This window comes from Natator depressus, chromosome 2 (assembly GCF_965152275.1).
Source record: "Natator depressus isolate rNatDep1 chromosome 2, rNatDep2.hap1, whole genome shotgun sequence".
NCBI lineage: Eukaryota > Metazoa > Chordata > Testudines > Cheloniidae > Natator > Natator depressus.
Genome location: NC_134235.1, coordinates 221,402,872 through 221,415,230, shown reverse-complemented (window position 1 = coordinate 221,415,230; position 12,359 = coordinate 221,402,872). Strand labels below are relative to the sequence as shown.

The 12,359-nt window shown below is 45.6% G+C and overlaps 1 protein-coding gene across 4 annotated transcripts in view; it reads left to right on the top strand.

The window, feature by feature from the left end:
• Window positions 1-12,359, top strand: part of ZNF804B (zinc finger protein 804B) — a 341,954-nt gene that overhangs the window by 121,357 nt on the left and 208,238 nt on the right. The window contains exon 1 of one of the 4 annotated variants that reach the window (XM_074945961.1): window positions 847-954. The exons of the other annotated variants lie outside the window; for them this stretch is intronic. The gene's annotated coding sequence lies outside the window, so the exon portion shown is untranslated. Of the gene's footprint in view, window positions 1-846; window positions 955-12,359 lie in introns of those variants that run through there. 4 annotated transcript variants of the gene reach the window in all.

The window sequence follows — 12,359 nt, the reverse complement described above, 5'->3', positions numbered from 1 at the left end:
TATAATCTCCCCCCTCCATCTCCAAGCAGCTCTCACCCATCTCCCAATACTTTGTTTCCTCTGCATTCTCCCTAACAACCCCAGCTCTCTTCTTAACCCCACAGACCCCTATTACTTGGACATAATCCTCCCCACTTGCCCCTATCATAGGTCTCCAGTCTCCAAATCCCCCTTTACTTCTTCATCTCCAAGATTCTATACTCCCCTCTAGATGGTGATGGTTCTACTACTCCATCCCCATAACCTGTGGGCAAAAGCTTTGCCTTTTCAGGACGGTGCTGTAAGGTCCACCCAACAATTTCTGCATGAGCATGTACAGAGGACTGTGCAGAGGAACAGGTACTCCTGCACAGAATTTCTGTTCCTCTGATGCTGGTCTACACAGTATTTGGTTTTGATTAATATTTTGGCTTTCAGACCTAATGTAGTCAACTGAAGTAAATGGGAGCAAAATTGGGCCCTTTGTCTGAAGTTATAATTAAATTATGAATTGTTATATTTCTGAGGATATTCAGTCTCCTATTTAAATCTCATAGTTGTAACTTTCCCACTGCCATATATAGCATATCCCTGTCTATGAGGTGCTGAGAGGTTTTATCCAGATATAAAGAATCTATTCCCTGTGTACCTATTCAAAGAAAGTCAAACATCAAAGGTTCTAGGTTGAAGCAGTTCTTTTTTGTTGGTCTTTATATACCTCATTATGATTAGTTATTTTTTTTCAATAATATATCACTACAGTACCATCTCACTCATCATATTCACCCTTGTCTTAGTCTTTCAGGAGCAGCCAAGTACATCTCTGGTGTAAATCCACTTAAGTCTATACAGTTACAGGCAAGATAAATTTGGTCCCAGGAGATTTGTACCTTATTTCCTCAGAGGACTCCAGATTCTGTCATGCCTCTCCAGCAGATGTAACCCCCAATGCTTATTATGCTGCAGCATTTGAAGGTAGTTGATTTGTTTAAGTCCAAAGAAATGGAGAGAAGCAGTGGGATGGGGACACGGGTTTTAGTTGAATCCTTTCTGTCTCTGTACATGTGCCAGGGTAACTTAGTTAGAAAGGCCCAGAGTCTTTTAGAGGAGGGATTTGATAGTTACTGGACATGCTTCATAGCTGTTTCTGAAGCCATGCAGAGGATTTATATGCAAAGCAAGCAGCCTTGAAGCCTCCACACATCTACCATCTGAGAGCTAATCCAATCAGAGCTCAGGGGAAAAAGGTTATAAATATGGAAGTTGCAGAATCGCATCTCAATGCCTGTATCACTTTGGATGCAGTCTGCAGACCCCTGATCTTCTTGGTAATCAAAGAGATAGTAGGCTCTTGGGTCAGGAACTGAAATGACTGTTGGGTGTGAAGAGCTTCGGACTGTTGCTTGCTGTGTTGATTCTGGGCTGTTTGGAGGCAATCAATTCTGCACAGGTCCTGGAGTCCCCCTGTGACATGCACACATGCCTTTTGAGGCTTCACTGTAGAAACAGAGAAAACATCTGACAGGAGATCAGAGGGGGATGTGTGTGTATGTGTGTTCTAAAGTCTAAATAGTCTGTCAAACCTAACACTGAAATATTTATAAAAACAAAATCTATGTAAAGAACACCAGTAGGTTTATTGCCTAATAGTTTTTTCTTAAAACTATTCCTAATACTAATTACAATGTTTTTATATTATTAAAATGCCTTTTTTTACCGAAAAATTGTATCTCTCTTAAGCTGACTGGGAACAGTATTTTACCCCTACATTCAGGGTTTTACGTACAATAACTCTGAGATTTAACTCTGTGTAATGCTTTAGAAAAGTCTGGAAAATACAGAACTGGGGCCTACATTTCAGCAAAGAGTTAAGCTGAGTACAGGGGAAAAAAAGGGGGGGGGGAGTGTAATAGAGTTAAACATAATGTTCCCTCAACACCCCCTTTGCCCATTACACAGAGAGCAAAGGATGTGTACTTATTCACTAGTTTGTTCTGTTGCCTGAATTACACTCACAATTCAGTGCTTCTCCTCTTTGGACTCGTAAAAGTACAGGCATCTATTGGATACTATTTGACACTTATACTTAGAGCTAGTCGTAACTCAGAACTTCCATTTTGTGGGAAACTTTGGCATTTTAAAATGTGAGTTTATTCTGATTCACAGCCTGGGGACCCAGCTGGCCCAGGATTCTGGAAGCCCTGTGGTACTCAGCCCAGGGCAGTCTGTATGGTGGGGCTGCCTCCGATCTGCGGATTTTGGAAGCCCATCCCTTGACTCCCTGCTGAGGAGCCAGGAACCTGCACTCTGAGAGCCCTGATTGAGCTGGGACTTCCCAGGGCTGCCAGGCTGCCATGCCAGCTGGCTCTCCAGGCTTCCAGACTCTACACAGCTTGCTCCCAAGGCTGTGGGAACTGGGCAGCCTGGGAAGCCCCTGGGTCTCCAGCCCCTGGGAGAATCTGTGTGGTGGGGGCTGGTGGGGCTGCCCTGGAGCCATGAACGCTACAAGCCCTGGCATCCCACAGCAGTACCAAGCAAACTGGTAGAAAACCAGGCAGGTTTCTGACAAAAACCTGACTGGTTTGTCAAAAGTTCTTCAAACCAGCTGCGTTTCAGTGAAACATTTTGGGCTTGATGAATCTGCATTTTCTGTTGAAACCCTGTCTCTCTGGAACATACCTGACCAGCTCTGCTCATGCATAGAAGAAATGTTTTGGCAATTAAAACATTATTATCTCTGCTAATTTTCCACACCTCGATGACATTTCTCCCAGAATAGGGAGCCTTTTTAAGGACAAGTACTTTATGGTCTGCCAAATTTGCCGTTGCCACCCACCAAAACTATTCATGTTCTATAACAAATTAATCTGTTCAGATACAGTGCCAGCATGATCCTTTGCTTGTAGGATATTGCTTGATTACCACTTTGAGCATTTGTCACTCAAAAAAGTTGCATGACTGGCAGACTACATATTTAAATAGCGTTTTTAAGCACACTATGACCATCGAGAATTGCATAATTGCTGCACACCTAATTCAGTATCCTGTACCAAAGTAGCAATTTATGTTTTTCCTTTGTACCAAAGAGTCATGGTTAATTTATGCTTGATTTCTTGCCAACTGGTTGGCAGCAAGTGAATTATGGGAATTTAACATGGTAAAAACAACCTCTGAAAAGTTTGTTGAGCTTTCATCTCAGCTGAACTCAAAGATGCTTATTAGAAGTGGAGGAACTGACGAATAGAAGCCCTTCCAACAAGGGAGGGCTGCCAGTGGTTGGCAGGCGTCATGATGTCATTCAGGGATGATCCCCCGCCCCCCTTCCTGGCCTCACTCTGCATCTGGTAGCCAGATGTATGGCTTTCCTTTGGTTTGGAAATCACCAGTTAAATAATTTGAAATGCAGTTAAGAATAATTTCAAACAGTGCAACATATAAAAACTACAATGATAGCAAAATATAACTGAATGAGCAAAGACATGGCAATGTAGATAGGTTAAATTATCTTTTAAACATTTATGTATGTACTCATACGAGAAGAACTGAGAATTAAGGCTAGCTGGAAATTTGGGATTTCCTACCTTTCAACTGAATGGACAGCCAGGAACCCACAGGTTAACACCCACATCAGTAAAGCACAATGTTTGTCATTTCAATATCTATACTAGAATCTGAAGTGCACTTAATATATTCATGGGTTTATGTATTGTGCATGTAGTAACCTACCTTAAAGGGAGAAGTCAGGGAGCTGATAATTGTTGATTGAGATTGCTGGAGTGTGGGGCCATGCCAATCATTAGTAAAAGGGCTGAAACCCCTTTTGAAGTTTATCTGTTCAGCAGAGCAAGTAGTTACACAGACCAGGAGAGAGCTAGTTCTCCATCTCTCTGTTCATAATGACAGAAGTGGATTAGGGGCAGATCTGTGGATACTGACCCTAAATCCAGAGGGGTCAAAGGTAAGTTACCCCACCCTAATGCAAGTGTTTGTTCAGGGCTGAAGCAGAGTCAGGTAGGCTACTCTCGCGATTGATTGTAGTCCTGACCTTACAGGCCACCATACAGAAGCTGTGGGCAGGACCAGAGGGAAATGAAACTCAGCTGAAATGGAAGCCAGCCCAGAGGCTAGGCAGGGCAGGCACATGTTTCCCCTAGTCGTGTCATGCTCTGTCCTGATGGAAGGTTGATGGGGTGCAGCAGGCTGCTAAATGACTGTCACCAGCTACAGGAACATGATGTTGCTCCTTGCAGCTCTCTGTCTGGGGAATACAAATCCTCAGCTTCTCTCCCTTTCACTGGACCTCCTTGACCTCCCACGACTAATAATTCCTGTTGTTAGCTCTCCTGTACCAACTCCTCTTTCTCCCACTCCTACAGTGAGCGGATGGTAAGCAATGGAGAAAAGGCAGCTGGGAAAGAAGTACTTTGATTTTTTTTCTAATTGTGGTTGTTCCCGTCCAGTCAGACTGGCAGTTAGGGAAGCCTTGGATTTGGAGGGGGAAGATGGGGCACTGAGGGGGTAAGGGAGGGGCTCAGGGGTGTGGAAGGATGAATACTTCAGGAGGTGTAGTAGGTGGCTGGAGTGATGAGATGAGGAGGGCAAAAGTTTGGTGGGTTCAGACCCCAGGCTGAATAGTATAGTATAGCACTAGGGAGAAATATTATCCTGGGGATATTTAGCTATATGAATTTGTCTTATTTTGTCTAATTTAATTTGATTAAGTATTTGCAAATGCATAACTGCACTTGTTTGACTCATGCTGATGAGAGAAGTCTTAGGCACATTCTTGTGGTTATAAATCACAGACTGAAATATCCTTTTAACAATACACAATTCTGGCTGGTGATTTGTGCCTTTCCATCTTAGTCATAGTATCTGTACTGTCATTCATTTTTTCCCCACTTACTGTTTTCTCTCAAGATGATGTATGTGGATGATCTATTTTGATATCAGATCAGAACACTGCAGCCTTTTTTAACCAACAAACAGCTTGCTCCCCTTTTATTTGAAAAATTGGAAGCTCCTGAATGCAGACATATTTGTTTGATAACATATTTCCTCTCTCTACATCCAGATAAAAAAGATCTGCTGCCTTTGCAATACCTAGATTTTTTTTTATTTTGACCCAGTAATTCATTTCCGAATGCAAATATTATGATCCTAGTCTGAGACAGTACTCATTTTCATTTTATCTTCCCTCAAACCCTTCAGCATCTCAGCCCCCAACAAATCAACTTCATACAGTTTCCTTTAAATCCAGACAAAAATAACAATCCAACTGTCTACTCTTGGGCCCTATCCTGCAATCTGCCATGGAGGAGAGCAATGGACCAAGGAAAAGGCTACAAAAGGCTCTGAAACCATGTAAACGGGAATGGAACATGAGCAGCATGCTCTTTCCTTCCCAGGCCCCTACAAACCGCACTGCATGGTTTGGACTCCATAGGTCCCGGATGGGAGTTGGGAATAGGTGATCTCCAGGCATCTTTCCACACCTGATGCTTTTTCAGCAGAAACACTAGACAATCATGCTACCAGGAGCCACATTAACTCTCTTCCTGCCATTTACTCCCCTTGGTGGAGCACAGGACACTGGCACTGTGGGAGAGATGAGAGGATGGAAGCATCATTGCTGTGGAGTATTGGTAGCCTGCATTGAAGAATGGAGGGGCAGGCCTTTCATGTGGTCACTCTCAATATCTGTGAAGATGGAGTTTCCTTTTCTACAGATCTTCAGCCTCAGGTGGGGTTTGGAGGCTGTGCTGCCTTCTGCAAGGCTGCAACCTCTTTCCCACTTAACAGAGAAACTCCACCCTGTGAACCTCATGGTTTTGTTTCAGCCTAAGGGAGGGCATGATGTAGGGTTTAAGGAGCACTCGGTAATACATAAGGAGCAGGGGATTTTGTGTTGTGCTGTACTTTGGCATGCTGTAATGCCTTGTCTCATTTCTCCACTGGCAGCTTCTAAGCTGGCAGTCTAATTATGCTAAATGCTTGTAATAGCTGAATTCCACTGTAGACATTTTCATGTTTTATACAGTTATGGATCAATGCTTATAGCTGCACTTCCGACAACTGTTTTGTGTGGCAAGTATATTTTTGCAAGGTTGTGACTCCTAAATGGACTCTTAGCTTATAATTTGCATCAGGTATGTTTTGCATTTTCTGATCTGAAATACTATGGAAGTATAATGTCCCATCGCAGGGCCTGATCTTCCAAGGTGCTGAGCACTCCTGTGATGTGTTGTCTGCTCTTAATGTCAGTGGAGCTTGATGGGAGAGTGAGGGATCATCCTTCAGATAGGTTGTAGATCCTTGATGATGCGCTGGAGAGGTTTTAGTTGGGGGCTGAAGGTGACGGCTAGTGGCTTTCTGTTACTTTCTTTGTTGGCCTGTCCTGGAGTAGATAACTTCTGGGTATTCTTCTGGCTCTGTCAATCTGTTTCTTCACTCAGCAGGTGGGTATTGTAGTTGTAAGAATGCTTGATAGAGATCTTGTAGGTGTTTGTCTGTGTCTGAGGGATTGGAGCAAATGCGGTTGTATCTTAGAGGTTGGCTGTAGACAATGGATCGTGTGATGTGGTCTGGATGAAAGCTGGAGGCATGTAGGTAAGTATAGCGGTCAGTAGGTTTCCAGTATAGGGTGGTGTTTATGTGACCATTGCTTATTAGCACTGTAGTGTCCAGGAAGTGGATCTCTTGTGTGGACTGGTCCAGGCTGAGGTTGATGGTGGGATGGAAATTTTTGAACTCATGGTGATGAAGTAGGCTTTAGCCCACGAAAGCTTATGCCCAAATAAATTTGTTAGCCTCTAAGGTGCCACAAGTACTCCTCGTTCTTTTTAGGGTGAGTGTAATAATTTCAGTTGTGGCTGGTTCCTTAATTGAGTGGGTGGGAGAGGGGAAGCTGCCTCTTCTCTAGTAAAATCAGAGGGGAGTTCCCCCTTCTTTTCCTTTAGGGGTGAGCAGAGGTGAAAGTAAGCTGGTACGCCTCAATACAGCATACCGGCAAGAGCCGGTGCACCATACTGGGGCAGCCCAGTTTCCCCAGGAGGCAATTTAAAGGGCCTGGGGCTCCCAGCAGTGGCTGGAGCCCCAGGCCCTTTAAATTGCCTCCAGAGCCTCGCTGCTGGAGCCCTGGGGTAGCGGCTGCAGGGCTCCGACGGCTATTTAAAGGGCCCGGGGCTCCCCTGCTTCTACCGACTCGACACTTTAAATAGCCGCTGGAGCCCTGCCACCGCTACTCCAGGGCTTCAGGGGCTATTTAAAGGACCAGGGCGGTAGAAGCAGGGGAGCCGCAGGCCCTTTAAATAGCTCCCCAGAGCCCTGGGGTAGCGGGGGCTCCAGGGGCTATTTAAAGGGCCGGGGCTCCAGCTGCCTCTGCCGCCCCGGTCCTTTAAATAGCCCCCGGAGCCCCGGACTGCTGCTGCTACCCTGGTGGGAGAGGGAGGAGGACAAGAAGGAGGGAGGGGCACTTACCTTACAGGGTGGGCTGGGGCTGGCTCTGACCCCCTCAGCACCGCCCCTTCCTCCCTAGGCCCCGCCCCTTGCGGGGGTTAGAGCTGGCCCCAGCGTACCGGTAAGTCACTCGACTTACTTTCACCCCTGGGGGTGAGCAACCATATCTCCTCTCTGCCTTGTTCAATCCACTTGAACCACTTGGAGGATGGGCAAAAGGGTGGAAGGCATGTGCCTTGTCCCCTCTCCCACATTTCACACCTATGGAGAAGTCACCCACAGCTTGGCTCTTTGTATGAAAGATTATAATGTTATCTCTGATCCTTTTTAGTCATGCACTGTTGTCTGTGATCCATGTGTTGTCTGCTTTTGTATTGAAGCTTCTATCTTCAGAGAACTATTTAAATGCAATACTGCTTTCTCCTTTCTTACACTTATTGAAAATTATAAAGCAGATTCTGGTCTCAACTACACCACTGCAACTCAGTTCAACCCTATAATTTCAAAGGCTAGCAGGTATATTTTTATTTCCACCTGGGTGTTGGTGGTGTTCCTTTAAATACAGAAGACCCTGAACTTCCAAATTTGTTCCTCCATCGATCCATAACCTTGAGGCCCTCAATATTTCTTTTAAAAGAACAGAGGTTGTAGGGGTATTTTATTTTCCCCCTGTACTGAAGCTGCCACTAAATTAAATCTCAGACATCCTTTTCATAGCTGGGACATAGTCTGATTGATTTTCATTTTTTTTTGCATTATCTTCCTCCTTCATTGGCTGAAGTTTATTCTAAGTTGACCAATTTGCTGCTTTGTTTCCAGTGCTGCTTCATTCCTTATGCTGAGTTTTTCTTTCTATATGAACTGTCAGTTTCTTGTAGATTTTGCTTCTTGCTTTGTTATCTGTGCCTGTGTCGTCTTTTATATCTAGTTGTCTGATTTAGCTCTTTGTTGACCCATATTTAGCTCCTCCATCCTTTTCAGAAGCAGGAGAGAGTGGTCTTCTGAAACGGGACTTACGAATTCCAACAGAGATGTCATTTGGAGTAAAAAGTGTTAGTTTTTTATACGATGGTGCTGTTTGCATTGACTGCTCTGACTTTCATGCTATTTAATTATGGCAAACAATTTAGGTCAGAGGTGGGCAAATTTTTGGCCTGATGGCCACATCTGGGTATGCAAATGGCGGGCCATGAATGCTCACGAATTTGGGGGTTGGGATGTGGGAGGGGGTGAGGGTTCTGGCTGGAGGTGGGGGCTATGGGGTGGGGCCAGGGACGAGTGGTTTGGGGTAGAGGAGGGGACTGTGGGCTGGGGGTGGAGCAGAGGGATTCAGAGTATGGGAGAGGGCTCTGGGCTGAGGCAGGGGGTTGGGGTTTAGGAGGGGGTATAGGCTCTGGGCTGGGGGTGCGGGCTCTGGGGTGGGGCCAGAAATGAGGGCTTATGGGTGTGTGAGGGGTCTCTGGGCTGGGGCAGGGGTTTGGGGTGTGGGGGAGAGGGCTCCATGGTGGGGCTAAGGGGTTTGGAGTGCAGGAGGGGGCTCCAGGCTGGGGCAGGGGGTTGGACTGTGTGAGGGGGTGAGGGCTTCATCTGGGGTGTGAGCTGTGGGGTGGGGCTGGGGATGAGGAGTTTGGGGTGCAGGAGGGGGCTCCAGGCTGGGATCAAGGGGTTTGAAGGGCAGGAGGGGGATCAGGGCTGGGATTGGGGCATATAAGGAGGTCGGGGTGCACGCTCTGGGCGGTGCTTACCTCAAGCAGCTCCCGGAAGCAGTGGCATGTCCCCCCTCTGGATCCTACATGGAGCCATGGTTCCCAGCTAATGGGAGCTGCAGAGCTGGCACTTGGGGTGGGGGCAGCATGCAGACCCCCTGGCTGCTCCTACACGTAGGTGCCGCAGGGGTGACATGCCGCTTCTTCTGGGAGCTGTGTGGAGCCACGGCACACATGGAGCGGGGCAAGCCCCCGACCCGAGCACTGGAGTGGGGCAAGCTCCCGATCCCACTCCCTAGCAGGAGCTCGAGGGCCAGATTAAAAGGTCTGACAGGCTGGACGCAGCCCGCCGGCCATAGTTTGCCCACCCTTGAGTTAGGGAGTTTAAAAATCCAGCATACTTATAGAAACCCATAGCTTCTGAAATCTTCAGTGTTTGAACTTAAAGGAGAGCCACGCATTTTTATCTTAGAATGATTACAGCAGAGTATTTATATCCCGTTAGTTTGGGGCATCCTGTAGTCAAAGATGACAATCATCTTTGTACCACACACCATTCGGATTTTTTTTAAAAAGCACTGTACTATATGAATAAAGCATATGTTAAATGGATTAAAACCTGACTAACTAACCGATCTCAAAAAGCGGTAGGTCATTGAGGAATCATCATCCAATGGGTGTTTCTCATGGGTTTCTGCAGGGATCAGTGCTAGGCCTGGTGCGATTCAATTTTTTCATCAATGATCTGGGAAGTATAAAGTCACTGCTGATAAAATTAGTGAATGACACAAAGGTTGGTGGAGTGGTAAATAGCGAGGACAGGAGAGGCATACGGAGTGGTCTGGATAGTAGATTGTTAACCTGGTCCCATTTAAACAAAATGTGTTCCAATGCAGCTAAATGCAAAAGTTTACGTCTAGAAACAAGGAATGCCAGGCCATCCCTCTGGAATGGGCGACTGTATCCTGGATAGCAGGGCTATTTGTGGAAGTCTGGGGGGAGGAAGAACTTGTTTGTTTTGGTTTTTATGAGTGTGTGAGTTTTTTTACATCTGATTATATTATATTTTAAGGAGAGTGTGAAGTTACAGTTAGGGTGCAGAGGAACAGAAAAGGAAAGCATCATTAATACCATAGGTATCTTTTAGAATGTGTTTTTATGGCAAAAAAGCTTTCTTTTATTTCCTCCGCTCCTCTCCTGGAAGGTTTTAGAGGGTTTTCTTTCACAGCAGACACTGGAGCTGATGTTATTTGTTTTCCTTTGAACTATTTTTTATTAGAGGATGTTGGTGAGTTATAGATAATCCATGAGATAGTGTGATTATACTGTCTATTGCTTCTACTGAGAGTACAACTACTCTGTTCTCTCTCTCTCTCTCTCTCTCCTTCTCTGTTATGGGATGGGGCACTAACAGCCTCTGCCAAAGAATATGGCCGAAACTTTTAACAATGGTCAGTTCCCCACTTCTCCAAGTGGCCGCCATGTACCTGTATGTCCTAGGGTGGCCACTTTTCGAAATGCAAAAACAGGACACATACAGGAGTCCTTCCCGCTCTGTGGCCCTGTCCCCTGCTCCTTCTCTTCCCCCTGAGGTCCCACCCCCTGGACAGTCCAGAAGCTGGAGCAGGGCAGTGGTAAGAGCTGTCCAGAGAGCCTGGGCTGCTGTGGGGAGCCCTGGACCCTCCACCTGCCCTGGGCTGGGGGCCAGGTGTCCCAAGAGCAGCCCCTGGCCTGTGTCCCCGCTCTCAGGGGTGCACCTCCCAGGGTAGGTGGAGGGTGCAGGCTCTTCTGGAGGCGTGAGTCATGGCACCTATTGAAGCTCTGGTGCGCCTGCCCACATCTAAAGGTCCCTCCCCCAGCCTAAGGGGAGGAGCTACTGAACCCAGGTCTCAAGTAAATATGGGGACAACAAATGAAAAAAACCAGGGATGGCGGAGTGAAGGTTACAGAGTCAAAAGTAGTGTGCCAGAAGGGGATGCTGAGCAGAGAACCCCGGACAGCACCTACTGCTCCTCAAAGGCATCCAGGGAGCCACTGGACATGGCCTCGAGGAACTCTTCCTGGAGACGTAACTTCAGGGAAGAGCGGAAATAGGGAATCATAGCAGTTGAGTAAGCAGCTCTGGTCTGGCTGTGGGTTTGCCTCACACTCATCTTTCAACCCCTTCTCACCTGGCAGGCTGGAAGCCCTTACTGATAAACACAGGAGTTTTATGCCATTGTTCCTGTATTTATTAGTCTTTGTCAAACCTCAAAAGATCAGGATTTAGGAGGTTCCATTCCGATAAGCGTACAAATAATTGGATAATAATCCATCCCTTTAGTACAGGACTATGATAGGCTTTCACATGAAATTACTGGTACTTCCTGCTTTCTTTTGGGCTTTCTGGGAATAACGAACATTCTGTCACCCAGTATGTCTAATTGCATGTTCTCTTATGTCAAATTAACTTTGTCTGTTGTGTCTCAGTCATTCAATCTATATTTTTTAATCACACTAAGAGTCTAGTAGGCTTATCCCACTTTTGTATATTATATTACTTCTACATCGTAGTGCCTTATCTGATAGCCTACGCAGTATGCAATACACTGTAGTTGTCTCAAATTTTATAAATAATGAAAGTCATTTGCATGCTGTATTGTGGTTATGTCTGCTTAGAAGTTTTTATGTCAGGTATATGGAGCTTTCTTGCCTTGCTAATGTTCCTGTTCCCTATCAATCAATTTGGCTTCATATTTATGTGACCTAGTAAGTTTCTTTCATTTGGACTTTATTTTTTGTTGGTCTTTTTTCCCCTCTATTTCAAATCTCCAGCAGTCAATTTGGCTTGATTACTATGTATTACATGATCTGTTGATACCGCACTTTGCTTAACAGCACTAATTACCTAGCGTGTGTTGACGTGCAGCAAGGGTTTGGTTTTACTGGCATAGTTGGCATTGGTGTCATTGCAGGGGTGGCTTTTTAGTACACAAATGCTTTCCATTCTGCATTACTCAGTATATCCCTTGGGTTTTGCCTGTTCTCAGATACAGTTTTTTCTTCCTTGTATTGATATAATTTAATGCTCAGTTGTCGTACAAAACAATTAACATTTATGATATAAAAATGCTGCTGTGTCAAGCAAATACTGCAACTTCTATAAAACAAACAGATAAAAAGAATAAACATAGTGAGTGAAACTGATAAAGTGCAGACTTTGCCTTAGGCTATCTC